The sequence below is a fragment of the Tenrec ecaudatus genome, chromosome 4, assembly GCF_050624435.1.
Source record: "Tenrec ecaudatus isolate mTenEca1 chromosome 4, mTenEca1.hap1, whole genome shotgun sequence".
NCBI classification, from domain to species: Eukaryota; Metazoa; Chordata; class Mammalia; order Afrosoricida; family Tenrecidae; genus Tenrec; species Tenrec ecaudatus.
In genome coordinates, this window is record NC_134533.1 from 135845188 (window position 1) to 135868426 (window position 23239).

At 41.4% G+C, this 23239-nt stretch overlaps 1 protein-coding gene and 3 pseudogenes across 1 annotated transcript in view; 2 read left to right on the top strand and 2 right to left on the bottom strand.

Moving 5' to 3' along the window:
• The window catches only part of SLC9A9 (solute carrier family 9 member A9), an 826675-nt gene that overhangs the window by 117329 nt on the left and 686107 nt on the right, over positions 1–23239 (top strand). The gene's annotated exons all lie outside the window — the stretch shown is intronic.
• Positions 12437–13904, bottom strand: LOC142444373 (large ribosomal subunit protein uL1 pseudogene; annotated as a pseudogene).
• On the bottom strand, positions 13118–13429 carry LOC142447120 (ATP synthase F(0) complex subunit g, mitochondrial pseudogene; annotated as a pseudogene).
• On the top strand, positions 19550–19671 carry LOC142447718 (small Cajal body-specific RNA 24; annotated as a pseudogene).

The following is a 23239-nucleotide window of genomic DNA, read 5'->3' on the forward strand; positions in this document are numbered from 1 at the left end:
ACTGAAAGTTCAGCAGTTGAAAACCACCAGCCACTCCATGGGAGAAAGATGGGGTTTTCTATTGCTGTAAAGAATAAGTCGTGGGAATTTGTGGGGCCACTTCTACCCTCTCCTAGATAGTCGCTATGTGTCAGCATTGACTTGACGGCAGTGAGTGGAGTTTTTTTTAAAAGGGGACTTCAAACACGGATTCAAAAGATAACGGCAGTTTTCCATAACGTGTTCACGGCCCTCCAGAGTTGGAGTTGCATTTGCGGGGAGCAGGTGGCAAACCTTACCACCCTAGAAAGAAACAGTTTGAACACTTTGCAGTCAGGTGACTGACTTCGAGTTGGCAGTGCCTGGTAACAAGCTCTGTTCCCGAAAGTTTCCAACAAAAGTCTTCAACTGAACATTTCAATTAAATTCAATCTACATTACTTGAGAGATCACTAGATTTTAGGTGGGGAGCTAGATTTTGGAAAACAGAAGATACATTATATTCAATACATGTCCTCTGAGAGCTCAAATTTTAGCATGAGAGCAAGACAGAATAATTCAGAAAATGTTAAGTGTCATGGTTATGGTTGAATAAATGGAGATCAATGTTTAACGGAGGCATAAGAAACCCTAAATAAACTTAGGAAGAACTCATATTCCAACAGACTGCTGCCCTAGCTTCTACCCTTGCCAAATTAAACCACCATTACCTTTGCTCTGAATCACTTTAATATCCTTCAACCTCGTCCTCGGCTGTCACTTTCATCGTCACCAAATCCATTTTCCATATAAGGCATCAGATCAGGGCTTCTCTGCCTAAAAACGTCCAATGGTTTCCCACTGCACTGAACATAATGCTCCAGCTACTTGGCATGGTCTGTTGGACCCAGTAGGATCAGTCGAGTGCTTATCCACGACTTGTCATGGGCCTCTGCCTGGCTCACGTCTTAGGCTTGCCATTCTCCAGCCACACTGCACGTTTCCTCCCTTTAACCTGCTTTCATTCCTGCCACCGGATCTTTATTGATCTATTTCAAGTGCGTGAATCTTGCAGTTTCTATTGTTCTGCCCTTCCCCCTTAAACAAAATAATCTGTTGCCATGGATATGACACTGACATCATGTCTCCACATGTGTCGGAGGAGAGCCGTGCTTTCAGCGGTTGACTTTTTATGAAGTGCTTCACAAGGCTGTTCTTCCTGAGGACGATTGGAGCTTGCAGCCTTTTGATTAGCAGCTGAGCGGGCGAGCAATTTGCACCACATGCTCCTTGCTCAGATGTCCCTGTAATAGAGAGAATTTATTCTAAAAATATTTCCAGTCCAGGTTCTTTATAGCAATTATTTACTTCCTACACAATCTCATGTATTTGTGTATGTTCTTTCTTCCATAAATTTGCAAGAGTCAGGAATCTATTTTTTGTTAAAAAATCATTTTATTGGGGGCTCATACAACTCTTTTTTTTAAATTTTTTTATTTTAACAATTTATTGGGGCTGATACAATTCTTTTCACAGTTCATACATATACATACATCAATTGTATAAAGCACATCTGTACAGTCTTTGCCCTAATCATTTTTTTCTCTTTTCTTCTTTTACATTTTATTAGGGACTCAAACAACTCTTACCACAATCCATACATATACATACATCAATTGTATAAAGCACATCCATACATTCCCTGCCCCAATCATTCTCAAGGCATTTGCTCTCCACTTAAGCCCCTTGCATCAGGTCCTCTTTTCCCCCCCCTCCCTCCCCATTCCCCCCTCCCTCATATGCCCTTGGTAATTTATACATCGTTATTTTGTCATATCTTGCCCTATCTGGAGTCTCCCTTCCCCCCTTCTCTGCTGTCCCTCTCCCAGGGAAGAGGTCACATGTGGATCCTTGTAATCAGTTCCCCCTTTCCAACCCACTCACCCTCCACTCTCCCAGCATCGTCCCTCACACCCTTGGTCCTGAAGGTATCATCCACCCTGGATTCCCTGTACCTCCAACCCTCATATGTACCAGTGTACAGCCTCTGTCCTATCCAGCCCTGCAAGGTAGAATTCGGATCATGGTAGTTGGGGGGATGAAGCATCCAGGATCTGGGGGAAAGCTGTGTTCTTCATCGATACTACCTCACACCCTAATTAACCCATCTCCTCTCCTAAACCCCTCTATGAGGGGATCTCCATTGGCCGACACTTGGGCCTTGGGTCTCCACTCTGCACTTCCCCCTTCATTTAATATGATATATATATACATATATACACATACATATATACATATACACATATATACACATACATACACACACTTATATCTTTTTTTTTTGCATGATGCCTTATACCTGGTCCCTTGGGCACCTCGTGATCGCACTGACCGGTGTGCTTCTTCCATGTGGGCTTATTTGCTTCTGAGCTAGATGGCCGCTTGTTCACCTTCAAGCCTTTAAGACCCCAGACACTATCTCTTTTGATAGCCGGGCACCATCAGCTTTCTTCACCACATTTGCTTATGCACCCATTTGTCTTCAGCGATCCTATCATGGAGGTGTGCAGTCAATGATATGATTTTTTGTTCTTTGATGCCTGGTAACTGATCCCTTTGGGACCACTCAATCACACAGGCTGGTGTGTTCTTCCATGTGGACTTTGTTGCTTCTGAGCTAGATGGCCGCTTGTTTATCTTCAAGCTTTTAAGACCCCAGTCACTATCTCTTTTGATAGCCGGGCACCATCAGCTTTCTTCACCACATTTACTTGTGCACCCACTTTGGCTCCAGCCGTTGTGTTGGGAGAGTGAGCATCATAGAGTTCCAATTTAATAAAAGAAGGTATTCATGCATTGAGGGAGTGTTTGAGTAGAGGCCCAAGGTCCTTCTGCCACCTTAATACTTGACCTATAAATATAGACACTTAGATCTATTTCCCCATCCTCCTATATATATTTGCATGTACATGTCTTTGTCTAGACCTCCATGAATGCCCTTTGACTCCTAGCTCTTTCCTCCATCTCCCTTCATCCATCTATTGTGTCAAGCACATTTGTACATTTGTTGCCATCATCATTCTCAAAACATTTTCTTTCTACTTGAGCCCTTGGTATCAGCTCCTCATGTTTCCCCTCTCTCCTCCACCCTCCCTCCCTCATGAACCCTTGATAATTTATAATTTTTTTCATGTCTTACAAAAGTTAGGAATCTTATAAATCTCATATTACATTTATCCCTACCCCCTGTCACACAATAAATGTAAACTTTGACACCTGGAATGACAAAATTCAAAATCTGTACTGCCTATGATCAGGTCCTTGGGCAAAAGATTTTCAGAAAACCTTATGGCAGTCCTAGTGTGTTACAGAGGTGGTACAGTGGCTAACGCACCCATTTGCTAAAGGCCAGTGGTTCAAATCTCCCATCCACTCTGAGGACAATGTAGTGGCAGTCTGTTTCTGTAAGTACCCCACAGGGCACCTCTTCTCTGTGCTGTACGGCTGCTCCATAAGTTGGAATCAGCTTTAAGGCAAAGGACCTGGATTGGGAGCTTTGTATGGAGCAGTGTCCTTCACCATGGGTGACGTTATCATCCCTCCAAGCCTTCAAGTAGGCTTCCGAGTTAACCCTATAAAGGCCACAGTGCTTGGCTCTGACGTTATTTATGATGGATGAGTTTAGTGCTCCTTCTTCCAGAAACGTGGGTAGTCATTGAGTTAAACTTATAGCAGTGGAGTAAGAATGATTTTTTTTAAGTGTCCCCCTAAAGTAAAAAGAATCCTAGAGATAAAATTCTCATGATAATTTGAAAATGTATCTCCCTGCCTGGGAGCTTTTTCCCTGCTCTTCAACCATAAGGCGTCTTTAAGTGCTTTGCAAGCAGAGAAGCTGATTATAAAACCCGGTCTGGCTGCTTGACACTACTCGGTGGTCGGCATGCTCACTGGTCACTCTCTGTACTGTGTTCTCTCTAAAAGCCTCATCTCTCGCTCTGCTTTTGAGTAATTGAGCATCAAACTAGTGTGTTTTGCATGCTCTTTATATTAAATTAGTGGTAAAACTGAAAAAAAGCTCCTTTGTGTAAAGGTCAAGCTCTCTTTAAAAAAGCATTGCATTGAGAGCTGAAGCAATAAACAACAAGAGAAAGATGGCGAAATTGGACCAGTGGGCCCTAATTGGCCATTAGCCTTGGGATGGTTTAGAAATGAGGTAATACAGCAGCATCCCAGGTTATTCCCCACATCCGACAGTTGTTCCCCTTTAGTGGGCACACTTTCAGATAGATATTATCCGGTTTATTTCTCTTTAAAATCTTCCTCTGCAGGTTGGCATGGTAAAAAGCTAGTATATAGAGCTTCCCCTCGCTTGTGTGCCTGTCCTCTGATTCTCCACTCAATCAGACTTAATCATCATTCTTTTGCTCAATTCAGGAAGTGTTTAAAGCTGTTTTTCACTTAATCATTTTGACTAAAATAAAAAAAAATCCTACTAGACAAGTGGAGATTTTTGAAGCCTGTTAAAACCATTAGAGCATAAAATGGTGAGTTCTAATTATTATCCAAATCAGGGAAGAAATGGAATCAGGAAATTCTTTCAGCGGAGAGCAGAACACATGCAGGGTGGTTGAGGGCTGGTTTCAGGGGATAGACCGCAGAGAGAGGGGGGTAATTTTTGTTTATTGGTGTTTCAACTTTGAAGGGGTTTTAATTAAGGGATGCCTGTGTGGGAAACTATCAGCTATGTGGTTGATTGTCACTTCCAATTAATAGTCTTGTGTCCCATATTGAGGAAGCCACATGCAGGGCCTCTCAGAGAGGTGACTTCTCAATCAGGTGTTTCCATGAGGGATGTATCTAACAGGTAAGGAGCAGCCACGTGGCTGGGTTTCAGAATGAAAAAGGAGTGGGCATCCTTGGCAGGTTGCCACTAGGTATCAGGATGCACAGTTGGTGCTCCGAAGCCAAGCTTCCCAAAGGGTTGAAACTGCCCTCAGGGGGGCTGCAAAAGTAGATACTTACATTAGGATCTCTGGGGGCAGTGGGTTATGAGTTGGGCTGATAAGTACAAGGTCAAAACCACTAGCTGCTCCATGGGAAAAGGATAAGGCTTTCAATTCCCATGAAGACTTACAGTCTTGGAAACCTAAGAGGCAGCTCTATCTACCCTGTGCTCCAGGATCACTGTGAGTCTGGATTGACTCAGTGGCCATGAGACGCGTTATCCTAGACTGTAGGTTATAGATTAAATTATAATTATGGATTAAAAACAAAAGGTTTTAATTGTCAGATGGGTACTTAGTATTTTTGTTTCTGAAAAGGAGGTGGCAGGCTCCATAAGTTTGGAAACGTGTTCTCTAAAGCAAAGTGAGAAATTGAGTCTAACCTGGGGACATTGGAACTTCTGAACTTTTCAAGCCTGAAAATTACTTAGAGTTTTATATTGCCCTGTCTAAGACATGTGCCTGGTGTAGTGGTTGTGCGTCGGGCAGCTCATTGCAAGGTCAGCCGTTGGAAGCCACCTGCTGCTCTGCAAGAGAAAGGTGGCCCTTTCCACTCCAATACAGAGCCGCTGTCTCGGATACTCGTGGGGCAGCGCTCCCCTCTGCCGCAGGGTTGCTGTGAATTGGAATGGTATGGATGGCAGTAATGTAGTTTGGGTCGGAGAACATAGAAAGCCTTTAAATGATGTTGGCTACTATTATTATAGGAGCCCTGGAAAAATAATGTGTAAAGCGGTGGGCTGCTAACTGAAAGGTCTGTAATTTGAGTGAGAAGACTGGCAGTCTGCTTCCATAAAGCACGCAGCATTGAACACGTGGCGGGATGGCTCTTCTGTCCTATAGGGTCACTGTGATCAGAACTGAGGGCTCACAACCACCATCATTACTGTTAATCCCGTTACCTTCTGTAATGCCTAAGCCCATGACGTCTGAATGATCCTCTCGTTCACGTTGCTACCTTTCGGGGTTTAAAAGTGTCAAACTCATTCAAGTTCATTTCGCCCATGTACTCATGTTTAATTGCACAACAGCAAAAACATTAAAAAGCCTTCTCACACGCCTGCCTTTATTCTTGAAGTAATTAGGAGTGCCATGGGAAATGAATACACAATGATGTATCTAATACAGTACATTTATGGGAATTATGCAGAGGTGTCCTCTGTGCCTGCTCAGCCTAGCACCAGGACCTGGGCTCCCAATGCAGAGTGGGGACTGGGTTTCAGGCCCAGTCACACGGCACCCAGCTCTCAGACTCAGCACACAGCACTTCTACTCAGGAGCCAAAGAGAACCTCCTGGGAACAACCAGCCAGCTCTCTTGAGGAAGCGTTGTGGCTCTTATTTTAACTAACAGCCAGCCACCGTGAAGTTCCTTCTGATAGAGTAGAACTGCCTGAGATTTCCAAGACTAAAGTCTCTTTTTGATGTTCAAGTTTATGTTCACAAACATTTATTCTAAATAAATAGAAACTGAAGATCCTATCAATGGATGAATGAGTAAACAAAATGTGGACCATGGTTACTGTAGCTTCCTACCCAAGTATAAACAACAAAGAGGAGGCTAGAAAACATAGAATAACATGAATGGACATTCCTGGCATAATTCCAAGTGAAGTACATCAAACAAAAATGATATAAGAACTATAGAGTTCTTTTTCTTTCTAAGAATGCAAAAATGGTTATACAGAGAAAGACTAATGTTCGCTGATGGTTAGTGGGAATGGTGAGTGAAGTATGTACTTTACATGATCCTCTCATTGCGTGTGTGTGTTGAGATTTTTTTTGGTTTAGTTTCAGTTTTCTTTTCTTTTTTATTATTAGTTGGGATTTAAGGCATATATCATATCATTCCAAACTTCAATCAGGTCAAATATTAATGTCCAATTGCTACCACATTCATTTTCCCAACATTATTTTTCTCCATGAGTTCCTTGACATTGTCTCATTTACCACCCCAAACCCACACTTAACCCCCCTCCCACCAAAACCCCTTATTCTATGTGTTGTCCCTCTAGATTCATCGATACTAGGTTTCATATACCAAAAAAACGGAAAAGCATATAACACAGCTTCAAGGAGGTGACCTCCACTGACCTAACACCTCTGAGGTACAGTCTAACATGAACAAAGACCGAAGAAAACAATACAAACCAAAAATGCAGAAAATTTTGGAAACCAGATCAGGTTTAGCCCACAACATAGAGGGCTGACAAAGTGTTAACTGTTCAGGTCAGATTTATGCCTTTGATCTTCTGTATTCCTCTCTCCCAAGTACTCTGTTTAGGGACCACTTTCCTCCCTTCCTTCAACTTTAGATAGGGGGAGTTTTCTGGGGGCTAATTTCATAAGTAGCACCACAACAAATCTTGGCATCCCACTGATATCCATAGGCTTCTGCATAGCAGATTCTTAAAATTTAGCCTCTGATATTGATCGCTTCTTTGACATCAGATTATATGGATGCCAATCCTTCAATGACTACATAATGGTTTCTTCCAAGTGACCTTAGTTGACATCTCACTTAGATGGCTGCTTGTTTGGAAACAAGTCTTTAAGACCCCAGACACTATTTTATCAGATAGCTGGCCACCATGTAAATTCTTTGCCACATTTGCCTCCAGCACCCAATATCTTCTGTGTTCCCTTCCTGAGGGACAGTTTTGAGCAGGGCCATGATGTAAGAACTAATTGCTCTTAAGTTGGAGCTAGGATTTAGTGCGAGCCTCAAACCAATTCCTAGATGTATGCGGGTTTTTTTCTTTCCTATTTTGCTGTAACTTGGGAGTTAATACATATGTCATATCATTCCATAGCTCAATCACGTCAACAATTGCACAATTGTTTCTGTAATCAGTCTCCAAACATACTTTTCCTTCCTGGAATTCTTGACACCATTTCCCTTTTAGCTCCCTCACTCCTCTAGATCCCATCTCCCCCTGTGACTTTTGTTATATTTACTTTCCCTATAGCCACAACATCCCTGGGTTTCATTTGCAAAAATCAGCAACAAATAGCACAGCTCCAAGAGTGTGATACCCGTCCTCCCATGGTGACATACCTCTGAGATACACCCTAATATGAACAATTATAAGCAAAATATAACAGAATGACCATCACAGGATTGCTACAGTAATACATATCTTAACACAGCATACATGACCTTGATGTAGCAAGACCTCCTTTTTGTCCACCAACCAACAGTACACTGCTCTTGGTACAGGTGCCTTCTGATTCCTCAGACACCATGTGTTTTCCAGCTTAAGCCCTCAGATTCCAAGTATGTCTGAGGTAGAGTCCAGTTCACTCAGTGGGGCTTCCCTATGAGGTCTCACATGCATCTGTGTTCCCCCAAAGATGACTGTTCTCTCTCCCATCTCCCATCTATATGTAGATCCCTGTCATCAGTTTCCCCTTTATACCCCACCCTCCCTCCACCCTCCTGGTATCGCCACTCTCACCACTGGCCCTGAAGGGATCATCCACCCTGGATTCCCTTTGTTTCCAGTTCCTACCTATACAGTATAGATCCTCTGGTCTAGCCAGGTTTGTAAGTTATAACTGAGATCATGATAGTGGCGGAGGTGGGTAGTGGTAGTAGAGGAAGCATTGAGGAACTAGAGGAAAGCTGCATGTCTCATCATTGCTACACTGAATCCTGACTGGCTCATCTCCTCCCTGCGACCCTTCCATAAGGGGATGTCCAGTTGCCTACAGATGGGCTTTGGGTCCCCACCCCGCACTCCCCTTCATTCACAATGATATGAATTTTTGTTCTTTGATGTCTGATACGTCATCCCTTCAACACCTCTTGATCACACAGGCTGATGTGTTTCTTCCATGTGGGCTTTGTTGCTTCCAAGCTAGATGGCTGCTTGTTTACCTTCAAGCCTTTAAGAACCCAGATGCTATGTCTTTTGATAGCCAGAGGTGGGCAAAGGACCTGAACAGAAGTTTCACAGCGGCAGAAATCTGAATGGCCAATAAACATATGATAAAATGTTCTCAATCTTTAGCCATAAGAGAAATTCAAATAGAAACAACAATGAGATACCACCTAACACCCTCAAAGATAGCCCAATTCAAGAAATCAGAAAGCAACATGTGTCGGAGGGGCTGTGGGGAGACAAGAACTCTCATCCACTGCTGGTGAATCAGTAGGTATGTACAGCCACTATGGAAATCGATCTGGTGATATCTAAAACAGATGGAAATTGAGCTACCATACAACCCAGCAATCCCCCTACTGGGCATATACCCAGAAGAGGCATGAAACAAACCACAGCCAGGCATCTGTGCTCCATTGATCATCGTGGCATAGTTCACAATTGCAAGGAGTTGGAAACTACCCAAATTTCCATCAACTGACAGAGTGGATTAAAAATACAATGATGGACCCCAGATGCAATACATACAATGGAGTATTATGCATCGCAAAAAAGCAGTGATGAACGTATGAAGCACATCACCGCATAGCAATAACTGGAGGAAATCATGTTAAGCGAAGTAAACCAGGCACAAAAGGACAAGTACAACAGGAGTTTGCTGATGTAAGCTTTAAAAAAATTTTTTTAAAGGAGCATAGGGAAAAAGCTACTGCATACAAACATTCCTGGGGTGAGGACCAGGTAGTATGTAGGGTCCAGAACAATTCCAGGGATACATATGGTAGCCAACTAAAATGGAGGGGAGGGGGGAGTTAAAAAAAAGAAAAAGAAAAGAAAGGAAGAAAGAAATGGGTAGCGGGAGAACCAGGGCATAAAGCACCCAAGGAGAAGGTATTGTTTATCTCTCCGCAGGAAAAGAGGGACCAGACTTCAAGCCTGTGCTCCAAGATGTGAATGTAACATGCCAGCATGGAGTAGGGAACCAGTAGAGAGGTCTGAGGGGCCAGCCACAATTCCAACTACGTGGACAGCTGCCCCTCACCCCAGAATAATTTATTTCAGTATTGAGCTGCAGCTCAGGGAGATGGACATGTCTGATCAGAGCACACAGGAGCAAATGAAGGGGGAGGAAGAGAAAGTGGAGCACATCCTAACCCACCAAGCCTTGATGACGATAGTCTTCTTCAGAGTAGCCAATCCACAGAGAAGACCAGAAGGCCAGCTCGACTATGAGACAAGACATCCCTCACTGACCCATAGCCTACAGAGGACAACACTGGAGACACAGCATGGGAATTGTGCCCGATCTGATCCCACCACACCGAGACAAACCATTAAGGGCATGCAACAGAACAGCAAGGAGAACAAAGCAACGAAGTCCTCAGGGAATACCAAAAATAGAATTTTGGGCCAGGGCTTGGCACCCCATCAGACTCAACTGGAAAACATCCCTAAAGGCCAAAAAACAGTTCATGAACTAACTACAAGCTTTTCGTTGTTGTTGTTGTGTTTTCTGTTGTTTTTTTGTCATTGGCTTTTTGTTGTTGTTGTTTTGTTTTCTTTTGTTGCTTGGTTTTGCTCTGTCTTGTTTGTGTGTGTTATTATCTCCACAGGTCTGTCTTAATAAGATAGGCTGGATAAACAATCTGGAGGAGAAAACAATGGGACTGACAGTTCCAGGGGGACATGGGAGAGGGAGAGGTGTGGGGAAAGGAAGTGGTATTAACAAACTCAGGGACAAGGGAAAAACAAGTGATCCAAAACAGTGGTAAGGATGATGTAGGAGGCCTGGTAGGGCATGATCAAGGGTAATGTAACCGAGAGGTATTACTGAAACCCAAATGAAGGCTGAGCATAATAGTGGGACAAGAGGAAGGTCAAAGGAAATAGAGGAAAGAGCTAGGAGGCAAAGGGCATTTATAGAGGTTTAAATAAAGGCATATACATACATAAATATAGGTATATATGAGGATGGGGAAATGGATTTATGTGCATATATTTATAGGTGTAGTATTAAGGTAGCAGATGGACATTGGGCCTCCACTCAAGTACTCCCTCAATACAAGAATACTATGTTCTATTAAACTGGCATTCCATTATGCTCACCTTCCCAACACAATCGCTGAAGACAAAGCAGGTGCATAAGCAAATGTGGTGAAGAAAGCTGATGGAGCCCGGCTATCAAAAGATATAGCATCTAGGGCAGGTGTCCTCAAGCTATGGCCTGCTGGGTGTTTTTGCCCTTTTGACTTAAAAATAAGATATGTGCAGTGTGCATAGGAATTTGTTCATAATTTTTTTTAAACTCTAGTCTGGCCCATCAACGGGTCTGAGGGACAGTGAACTGGCCCCCTGTTTAAACAGTTTGAGGACCCCTGGTTTGGGTCTTAAAGACATGAAGGTAAACAAGCAGCCATCTAGCTCAGAAGCAACAAAGCCCACATGGAAGAAGCATACCAGCCTGTGTGATTACCAGGTGCCAAAGGGATCAGCTATCAGACTTCAAAGAACAAAAAAACATATCATTGTGTCCTCACTGCCCCGATACAATTGCTGAAGACAAATGTGTGTGCATAAGCAAATGTGGTGAAGAAAGCTGATGGTGCCCGGCTATCAAAAGATATTGTATCTGTGGTCCATCATTGTATTTTCGGGGTGCATAGTATTCTATTGTGTGTATGTACCAGAGATTTTAGTCACTCTTCTACTGATGGAAATTGTGTCTGTTTCCAGCTTCTTGCTATTGTGAACTGGGCTGTGATAAACAGTGGGGAAGCAAACATCTGTTCATAATCTATTTCTTATTTCTTTTGGGTATATGCCCAGATATATGCCCAGTAATGGAATTGCTGGATTCATATGGTAGTTCAATTTTCGTCTGTTTTGGGTATCGCTATATTGCCTTCCACAGGGGCTGTATGTATTTTCATGTCTACCAGCAGTGGATATGAATATCTCACAATACCTTCTCCAGAATTTGTTGTTCTCACTTAAAAAAAAAAAAAACTTGGCTGGAATGGGTGTTAGGTGGCATCTCATTGATGTTTTGACTTACATTTCCCTGATGGCTAATGACTGGCATTTCCTCATGTGTTTCAGACATTCGAGTATGGCCCTTTGTGAATCATCTGTCAGGTCTTTTGTCCACCTTCTCAGAGGCCTGTTAGCTTTTTTCGTTAAGCTTGTGAAATTCTGTTGATTTTAGTGATCAGTACTTTGTCTGTTATATTGTTATTAAATATGTCAACTTCATGGGTCGCCTCAGGTTCCAGCACCCAGGGCCTTCAGGAGTCCAATCATCCCTGGGATGCCCCAAGGATCACGTCATCCTGGTTCACTTCCCCTTGCTGAAGAGCTGCTGGTTGGCGGTAGGGGAAGGGGAAAGTGGCTTGGAGTTGTCCCCTATGCCCCCTTCCCCCAACAAGGGAGGCAAGTTGCCCAAGGGTGCTGAGAGAATGGGACTCGCCTGTGATGAGCATAGTCTCGCTTTCTGTTGGAACCGAACCCTGGGGTGCTACTAAACCCAGTTTCACACCCCAGTCCCTCACTTTGTCCTCCTCACCCTTCAATCTGGTGCCATACAGTGAGCTCTTCATGCAGTCAGTCCTACATCGGTGCCATCTTCCTGAAATTCCAAGACGTGGTTGGAATCACCACACAGTTAAGGGCTTAACCACTGCGCCACTGAAAAACAGCAACTCACTGCTATAGAATTAATTCTGACTCAAGGTGAAGCCTGTAAGACAGGGTAGCGTTGCCCTTGTGGATTTCTGAGAGAGGACTTTTTTAATAGGAACATTAACATTTATTAAATGGTGCTTTAGTGCAGGTGCCGGGTTCGCCCATGGCGCTCTCAAAGTGCAGGCATCCTGCCAGTTCTTTTCTAGCAGCGAGAGCAACGTGGAGAACCAAGTGGCTGCTGTGAATGAGTTCACCGTCTACCATCTTCCCATGGCCGACAGCCACTGCCAGACACAGCCCCTTCCTCATCTGTAACTTGATGGTGGAATTCACCTCATTGACCTTGGCCACCATGCCCTCGTTGTGGGTTAACATGGAAAAACATTTTCTGGCTTCATTCAGGCCTAGACCCAGAATTTCAGGAATTTGCTTGATCAGGGACTCAGAAGCCAAAAAGGCATCCTACTTCTTGGCCAGCTTCTTATTCTTTATTTTTTTTAGATGATCTATTTTATTAGAGTAGACTGATCACACATGGTCCAAGAAAATTCAAATAGCAAACCAAATATAATCAGTTTTTAAAGACTGGTCTTCAAACATCATAGCCAATGATGCCTTGTTTGCCTATGATCTTGCCTATATAAAACCACACCCACACTTCGGTGGCCACCAAGCCATTCAGCAGAGCTTCCTTATCTGTGAGCTGCTTGAAGCGCCCGCTCTTAGCACTCTCAACTACTTTTTACAAACACTGAATCACTGCAGGGATCTCAGTAGGGTTTGGAGGAACCAGCTGCACCCTGGCATGGTGCCAAAATGTGGCCAATCCAGTCTGCAAATAAGTCACTGTTGCCTTTACCATCCCCGGGGCCTTCTCCACCAAGTTACAGATAAATTGGGCCATGGTTCTAAGAGAGAAAGTCTGTGGCCCGAAACAGCTGGTTGAATGGCACCTCCTAGCGCTTATTCTTGTTGAGCTTCTTCAGCATCTTGATGCTCTTGTGAGGGATATCCATGACCTTGGTCCATCTCAATTCTGCTGGTCTCCAAGGACACACAGAGCACTTACGGCAGGGTTGGACTTAAACCTGATGGCACCCAAGAAGCATTTACCCTTCTGAAGATCCTGGTACTTCAGCTGATCTGCAGCTCCACTGTCTCCAAACACTTCCAGTGCTTGTGCTGTTCCCATACAGGACTTGCAGCATCGTCTCCAGGAGGGTGTAGCAAGACACGCTGCTGCGGTGGCTCCTAGAGCGGTCGTCAACGGGAAAGAGCTGAGTTTGTAAATCTTTACGGGAGTAGAAAGCTTCCTCATTCTCCTCCAAAGGGGCTGGTGGTTTTGAACTGCTGACCACAGTGCTAGTGGCCCAGCACATATCCCATTATGCCACCAAGGCTCCTGTTTTCATGAATAGATTTTATATTTCCAAAATTTTTATATTTACAGAAAAATCAAGTGGATAAAAGAGTTCCATGTTTACTTGTCCCCTGGCCTCTCCACACATAGATTTTAAAAAATTAACAACTTAAATTAGTATGATGCATTCATTATGACTAAGGAATCAATTTAGATATGTTATCATTAGCCAAAGCTTATTCATATTTTTATCACATCGTATCAATGATTCCCATTGATCTTGAGGTAATGTTTGTAAGCTTTCCCAGGTATGAAGCTGTTCTTTTTGGCCCCCATATTATACTCTTTGGAATCACAACCAAGAGAAGTAGTATTTTAGAATGACTGAGTAGAAGACTGATTTGTCATTAAGGTTCTTTAGTGAGAAATGTTAACCTGTCCATTTAATAAAAGTGACGATCATCAATACCATTAGCCTGGTAATTATTTGCAAACAGCCTCAGATTTTTAAGTTCCCACTTCTATTTGGGTTTCATGTTCTTACTGTTATTGATCAGGGTCTCTTTGTTATTGGTGGTGGTATTTGAGGGGAGGAAGTAGTTTGGGACAGAGAAAAGAAAGAAGAAACCAAGTTTGGTTTTTTTTGTTTGTATTTTTAAATTTTTTCTAGTTTGAAAGTATACGTGAAATTGTTTCATTCATTCCTTTGGAGTTTGTCCTAAAACTTAAGCTAACCTCAAGGCTGGTGGATCAAACACACCAAACTGTCTGAGGGAGATCAGTGAAGCTCTCTACTCCTGTACAGTCATACAGACCTGGAAACTTTACAGGGTTGTTATGAGTCATAATTGACTTGATGGGGGTGGGTTTAGTTTGATGTTTGATTTAAATGTAAGCATCAATACGTTAAAGTTATCTGTAACCATAGGCACAGTAACAGATTTTCAGGAATCTCTCTGTATTAGCTTCTTTGTGCTGCTGTAAAAAAATTATCATCAGTTGTGTGAACAGCAGATCTTTGTTTTCTCCCAGATTTGGTGCCTAGAAGTCCAAAGTCAGAGTGTGGGGAGACCCATGATCTCACTGAACAATCTAGGGATAGACACTTTCTTGTCTCTCCCAATTTCTGGTCGTCATAAGTATTACTGGGCTTGTGGCTGACACATCCAGGCCCTACCTTCATTGTTTCATGGTATCCTTTCTTCTGCGTTTCCTTGTATCTTTTCTCTTCATTGGACTGAGTCCTGCCTTACTCTACTGTGCCTTCATATTAATCAATTATATCTTCAAGGGCTTTATTTCCAAGTAAAAACACATTCACAGGTAAAAGGGATTAAGACAGAAGCACATCTTTTTCAGAGATAAAAATCAATTCATAGCACTCCCTTCATGATTTAGTATGATAGATCATGTAATGAATGAGAGCTGCAATGATGTCATCAGAATTCATCCAAACATCTAAATTAGGGAGCTGTTCAGATATACTGTGTTAAATGCAAGGGAGTAGTTTGCATCTCTTTCAGGTAGAAAGTGCACGTAATAAAGGAATCCATTTAATAAAAGAATAGCAAATCATGACAGATTATAAATAGTATGAAAAATGTATAAAATCAGATTGGCATAAACCGTGAAAAAGTGGGACTCAGTGCCTCATGGGAGTTAAGAGGGCTGCTCTGGGGACAGACCCTGGGAGTCCAGCCTCAGCTCTAGCACGGCTTCAGTCATGGGGCCTTCAGTGTGCACCTTCTTTCTGTGTGTCCCCTACTCCCAAATGGGGGCAATATTATTCAATAAGTGGGAATTTTGCTTTTAAAGACTTTGTGACAGTAAGGATTCAGTCATAAAAACAGATTCACTGTAGGTATAGCAAACATGTAATTATATTTGTGGGCATGTGAACCTGCTGGGAGGGTTAGAGGGGGAAGCCAGGGCTGATGGTGAGGTTTTACACTAATGGATCGCGTGGGAGGAAATTGCAGATTCCATTTGAGGGAGAAAACTTGGGAACCTTCCTGGTTTCCCTGCTCCCCTTCAGCTCCGTGCCATGTGGTCGAAGAAGACTGAAAGGCCACTCTCAAGCGCATTTCTGTGACGTGTCAATGTTGTATTCCTGCCTCTCCTGCTTCCCCAATACAGTGCTAGTTCACCTTGTAGATGACAAGATGTAAAAGGCATGTAGATGACAAGATGTAAAAGTGCAAGGAGAAAACACTAATCACCGACAAAATAAATCCAGTTCACCTTTTTGAACTATGCATGTCAAGTATAAACAGAGGATCTGTGTACATTTTTAATATTTATTCATTTTAGTCTTTCTTGCCAGTGATAATCATGACAGGATAGTATTTATAATAATAGCAAGGTCTCATGGGGAATAGAATTGTCTTCTGCCATTCTTCCTCCATTCTTTCCATGTTTTAGAAAATGTATTCATTTTATATTTAAAAGAAAATTTAGATAAATACCAGCAAAAATATCAGGAAATCATATTTTCAATAGGCACGTATGAAATGTTAGAATGGGGTAGGCTATTAAAGAAACTGTAATATTAGCTTATGAACAAAATGCATTTCCTACACCAAACAAGTAGGATTTAAACCCAGAGCACTTTGAAACCCAAGAGGCGCACACACTGCAGTACAGTGCAGCCCCCAGGCCTGCCATTCATGGGACTTTCAAAACTCTTCAGTAATGTTCCTATTTTAGGTCAAGAGAATTCAGAATCAAGACTTTATTTCTGTGATTCAAACTTAATTATCCTACCTGCTGTCTTCCAAAAATAAAAATGCTTCCAATTCCTTTGAGAACATCTTGGTAAAAAATGGAAAAGGCAAATGACTAACAAGAAGCATATTAAATATACCTGAAATGTAATGAGTAACAGGAAAAATGAAAAGAGCTAATTTTTCTGTGAACCCAGAGAGACAATTACAGTAGAGTGACTAATTAATATATTGGGGCTTAAAATGTTGTTTTGTGATGAAGTGATAGAAAAGATGTAGGAAGCATGATCCTTACTGAGAAAATCTTAAAATATAACATGCTGCCTTGACATATTTAATGTGGCATGAAGTCTATTGAGTTATTATATCATAAATATTCAACGATATACAATATTGTTAGTATTTTAATCAAAGAATGTTATTAGAATGATTCAACATCCGAGCTTTGTTCAACATAATGAATTAAAATAATCCTTTCAAATATACCAACTATGATTGTCAGAATAGGTAGAAAATTATTTAGATAGTTACTGCATTCTTAATGTTCTCTACCCACTGACTCAGAGCTGATTAATACTTTGCAAACCAGATGTGATTAGCTGGCAGCCTGGCTTAGAAGTGTCGTCTCATTACTGGCCCATTATCATGTTAGCCCCTTGCTTAATAGCTGATTAGTGAGCCAATTAACTACCACTTTCTCCATAGTATGCAACAACACCGAATTGTGGTGTGTTTATCTATTATAAAAACCACCTACCATGTTAATTTATTTCAAACATCATAAGAACTAAGAGCAAATGGAAGACAGACTTCTTAGCATTTTACCTTCTCACTCTTGAGGTATAGCTAAAAAAAACAAAACAACATAAAAACCCTATAACTTAAGATAAAAATAACAATGATGAAAACTAGGAATAAGTAACTGCTTCTAAATAGCCCCTTGGTGTTGGAGATCATGGGTGTCTGTTCAATGTTCATTGAGAATCCATTTCCTTCCACTTGAACTCAAATGCCTAAAATTGGGCCTGTCATCTGGGAGATGCTCAAGAAATGTTTGTCAAATGAACACATGTGAACATGGGGCTCTTACAACTTCTGAGGGCTCATACATAAATGAGAAACCGACATCCTTAAATTAATTAAAGCACAGCAGTAATTAAAGCACAACAATGTATGTTAACACATTAGATGGTTATCTAGGGATGGTAGCAGAGAAAGCTTCCCAGGTTTGGAGACATATAGGTCTTCAAGAATTCATCAGAACTCAACAAGGCAAATGGAAAATTTCACAAACAAAACAAAATCCCACAAAATAAAATAACTCACAACTTATGTAAAGGTATAGATTCTTTTTTTTTCTTCAATATTTTATAGGGGGCTCTTACATCTCTTATCTCTATGTTAAGAATTAAGGTTGCAAATGGGCACTGGGCCTCTACTCAAGTACTCCCTTAACACAAGAATACTTTGTCCTAATAATCCATCAATCTGTGATGCTCACCTTCAGGACATGATCACTGAAGACAAATTGGGTGCGTAAGCAAATGTGGTGAAGAAAGCTGATGGTGCCTAGCTCTCAAAATATATAGTATCTGGGGTCTTAAAGGCTTGAAGAAAAACAAGCGGCCATCTAGCTGAGAAGCAACAAAGCCCACGTGGAAGAAGCACACCAGCGTTTGTGATCATGAGGTGTCAATGGGATCAGTTATCAGGCATCCAAGACCCAGAACAAAACCATACCCAAGGTGAATTGGGTGTGGGTCGGGGCATGGAGTGAAGACCCAAAAGGTATAGATTCTTGAAAGAATATTAGCTGTTAAAAATATAGCAAGACAAGTTTGTGTGATCAGAAATGGTTCAGTATTTCACTGAACAGAAATTAGTTATTGTAATTTTCAAATAGAGATATGACAACATATGAGAAGGAACAGAGTCGTTCAAAGGGAAATATAAAAATGGTTCCGTTAAAATGCAACCACCGGTCATTGCTTTAAATTGTGAGGCTTGCATGATGCTGTAGTAATTGAACTATGCAAGTGGCGTTTCAAACCAGCAGAGTTTCCCATCATAGGTAGGGCTTAGTGGGGCTGCCAGATGAAGAAAAGACTGAGAAGGTGGAATAGACTGTCCATTCATGAGGATTAGCCATTGAAAACCTTGTTAATATCAGTGTAACAGAACATTTCTAAGGGTAGCTTGAGAAGACAAAGGAAAGTTTTATCATGAAATATGCAGAGACATGGAGTAAAAGAAAAAAAAATCCCAACAGGAAAGAAAACACTCATTACATCTAAAACTGGAAGAACAGAAGAAAAAAATCAGCCTTCATATTGAAATATTGAAGGAGTCGATGGGGAAACTATTGAATAATGCCTGAATTGTGAAAGCAAGAATACAATGACTCCCTTTACAAAAATGAATCTGTAAACATTCAACCACTTCAACAGGCCACGTATGATCAGCACCTCGGGCAGTGAAAGGAGATGTCTAAGATGCCTCCAGGCATTGGAAAGCACGCTCACCGAATTGAGAGAACACCAATTTAAATGTTTCAACCCACTGTTGCAGAGCCGGAAGCCATCCTTAGTCTCTACCTAGGTATTTGGAAAACAGATATGTGGCCGATGACTGGAAGAGATCCATATTTGTGCCTCTGTGGAAATTATTAAACAATATCATTGATGTCATGTGAAAGTGATCCGTTCAGAAGTACATGAAACAAATGATATCATTGCCGATGTCAGTTGGATCTTGGCTGAAAGCCGAGAATACTAGAAATTCATTTGCAAATCTTTTGTTGACTCACAAAGGCATTAGACTTCATAAATCATATTATACTCTGGGTAATATTGAAAGAAGGGCAAGTTCAGAACACCTAATTGTACTCATGCAGAACTTGTACACAGACCAAGAGGTAGCCTCTTGAACACAAAAGAGGATACGGAATGCATTAAAATTGGGAATGGTTGAAGATAACTCTTTATAAATGTCCTAGAGAAATACAGTAGCTTTCTGTTCACCCTTTGCAAGTACAAAGGGTGGACCGTTCCACTATTGACAGCAAAAAATAAAGACCATATGGGTTCACAAGAACAAAAATATAAGCCTCCTGTGTGGAGATATAAAGTATTTTAAAGTAAAAAAAAATTGGGAATGGTGACTGTCCTGCTGGTGCCTTTTCTTGGTCCTTACGCAGTGTGTATCCTAAGCAAAAGTCTCAGAAGCTGGACCACATGAAAAGTCCATTAGGATCAGAGGAAGGCTGCATAAGCAGGTGATACAACATCGTGTTCTGGAAACTAAGAGGACTTGATTTGCTTTCTGATGAAAATAAAAGACTGCAGCCTTTACTATAGATTACAACTCAATGTAAAGAAAACCCCAAATCTTCACCACTGGACCAATAGGCAACGTCATGATAAACAAAGAAAAAAAATCAAGCTTTCAAGGATTTAATCTTGCTTGGATCCATAATCAATGGTCATGAAAGTAGCAGTCAGCAAACCAAACACTGCGTATGGTTGGCCAATGCTGCTGTGAAAACCTCTTTAAAGTAATAAAGAGGATAGTTGTCACTTTAACGACTCATGTGCACCTGGCCCAAGCCATGATATCTTTAGTAGCCTCACATGCATGGGAAAGTTAGATAATGAATAAGAAAGACTGGTGAAATACTGATGCATTTGAGTTACGCTGTTGGCAAAGACTGTTAAAAGTACCATGGACTGCTAGAAGAGCAAACAGATCTGAGTGGAAAGAAGCGCAGCCAGATGCCCTTTGGAAGCAAGGATGGTGAGTTGACCTCTGGCATATGGGCCTTTGCTAGGAATGCCCATCCCTTGAAAGGGATCCTGCTCAGTAAAGTGAGGATTCAGGGCAAATGAGAATACCCGCAAGGACATTGGGTTCTATGATAATGAGCTCACCCATAACCGCAGTTGTGAGGACGCCACAGGACTGGGCTTTTGTTTGTGTGTTTCCTGAGAGTTGGAACCAACCAAAGGAAAAGACAAGTAACTTGCTCAAAGTCATACAAATAGCAGATGGCAGAATAGGGCTTTAAAACCATATTTCTCTAGTCCTTGGTCCCTTAATGCGACACGCAAGCATGGTATCGCAGTGGTCTTTGTGAGACATCCATTCTTACTGTCATCGGTGAGAAATCAAAGTTGTTATTTAAAGATTTATTTTGTGACAAAAAGGAAACCTAAGATTTGAATGGCTTGACAGAATCTTACTTTTCCACTCGCTTACATGTACTTTATTGATGTACGCATGCAGTCAGCAGTTCCCACGCTCCTGTTGGTCAAGTGCTACACTGAGCATTAATTCATCATGACCTTTTCCTGGCTTGGGGGGGGGGGGGGCAGTGAAAAAACTCTCAATCTCCAACTTTACTCTTTCCAGTCTCGTTGCTGTATAAGTGCAAGTCACATTTTACTTACCACCTATCTTTTTAAAGCTACAATTCTGGAGTTGAAATGTTAAGTAATTTTTTACTTTTTAATTAAAAAAAATCAAGTAATTCCTGGAGTTCCCCAAAGGGAGGATCTCATCTTTCTGTCTGAGATCTTTAGGGGTCTATTATATACGTCTCTGCTTTATCTTATTGATTTGGAGAGGATATCCTTAATCATTATTAAAATTTCCATTGAATCTGTGAGTTCTCAAAAGTCATTCCAACAATTACTTTCTCTTTGGAGATCAAAGGGAAAAAAAAGACAATTTACTTTTTGTCCCCCCAGACAAGTGTGGCTTTCACAGGTATTGATTTTGATTTTTGTCAAAGATTACATTTTGTGTCTTACTAGATAGACCCTTCTTTCTACTCAAGGCCAATGTTTGTTTCTGAGTATGCTAATTATTGTCATTTATTAAATGGATCATCTTGATCAAAGTGCAGGGGACAGTACAATTTACAACCTGGCTGTCTTTATTATGCCTTAGCCACAAATACTTCCCTTGGAATGTTCTTTAGCCATCTGAGGAGGAAGAGTAGAGGAATGAACATGACCAGCTAACTTACTCTTGTTCACCTCCAAACTCTATCATCTCTGTGAACCTTGGACCATTTATAGAATTTCTCCATCCTACAGTCCACTTACCCATGAACCTCTGTAAAAGGGTTTTTGGGGAACTAGAGATAGCACATTCATGCAAAGTAGCCAGAACACAGTAAGCGCTCAGTAAGTGGCAAGGGCTGACATGAGTGTCCAGGTACCACAGATAGCTTACTCCTTCTTGTAGGGAAGGGCAGTCTACACAGGAACAGTCAGAGAGAGATTCAAAAACATCACAGATGAGTCACAAGATGAACTAAAATGTTGAGAATGAGATTTGGATGGAAGGCCGTAGAGATTGTGGCTCGTGGGATATGAGACCTGTTAACAGTGTGAGTACTGTGGAAGGTACTCAATTAGTTATTTACTAAATACAGAGTAGATGTGAAAACAGGGTTTACAATATAGAATGGGGAGTAAAGGTTAGGTTAGCTGTCCCCAAATGCTTTGTGAATATTAGACTTGAAACATTAATTGAATGAATGCAAACAAGAATCAATGAACAAATTTGAAATTATTTTCTAGTATTTTTATTTCTTGGATATGTGTTTATTATCAAGAGGGGTTGACAAAGCTCTTCTCTCGCTGGATGTACTAGAGGTATGATTAAAGAGGAAGCTTGAATTATATCTGATGACCTATTTCAGAGATGGGTGTGTGGACAACCATAGTGTATGCTGATTTATGATTTATATCCTTTGAATATTTTTTCATAACAGTATGAAACCAAAAACTCCAAACCAAACTCACTGCTCTCAAGTCAACACTGACTCATAGAAACGCCGGTGGCATAGAGGTTGTGTATTGGGCTGTGGTCTGCAAGGTCAGCAGTTCAAAACCACCAGGCACTCTGAGGAAGAAGCCCTGGCTTGCTAAAAGTTAATCTCAGAAACTCATAGGGGCAGTTCTATCCTGCCGTAGAGGGTCACCACTATGATGAATAAAATAAAAATAATTGGAAAAACACAACAACAATGCCTCACTGGCATTGAATAAATCCTGACTCATAATGACCCCATAAGACAGGGTAGAATTGCTTTGAAAATTGTCCTTATCTTTCTCCCATGGGGCGGCTGGTGGTTTTGTACTGCTGCCACTATGGTTAGCAGTTTAACACATACCCAACTGCACCACCAGCATGGATGGGGATTTCTGTTCATGATGCTTTACTTTTCTGAGGTTCACCAACTATTTACTTACACTGAATTATTCTGTTTGGGAAAGTCATGTTTTTGTAAGTTTCTAATATTAGAGAAGTATACATTCCTGTTGAAAAAAACTTAAACTTCTTAAGTGTCAAAAGGAGATCATAATCACAGCCTCTTGTGGCTTTTATGTATTTATTTTCCTGTTTCATAACACACACACACACAATGCCTCTTCAAAAACTTCATGGGATAATGGAATGTAAGACAACGGAATTTCTCAACGAGCTCTTTGAAGTTCCTCTGTAGATATGTAAAATCAGTCAGAAGCCATGCAACTTTGTTTTTTCTATAACTCAAATCATTGTTGTACGAAAGGGCAGAAAGAATATCTTGACTAATTTCATTAATATCAATTAATTTAAG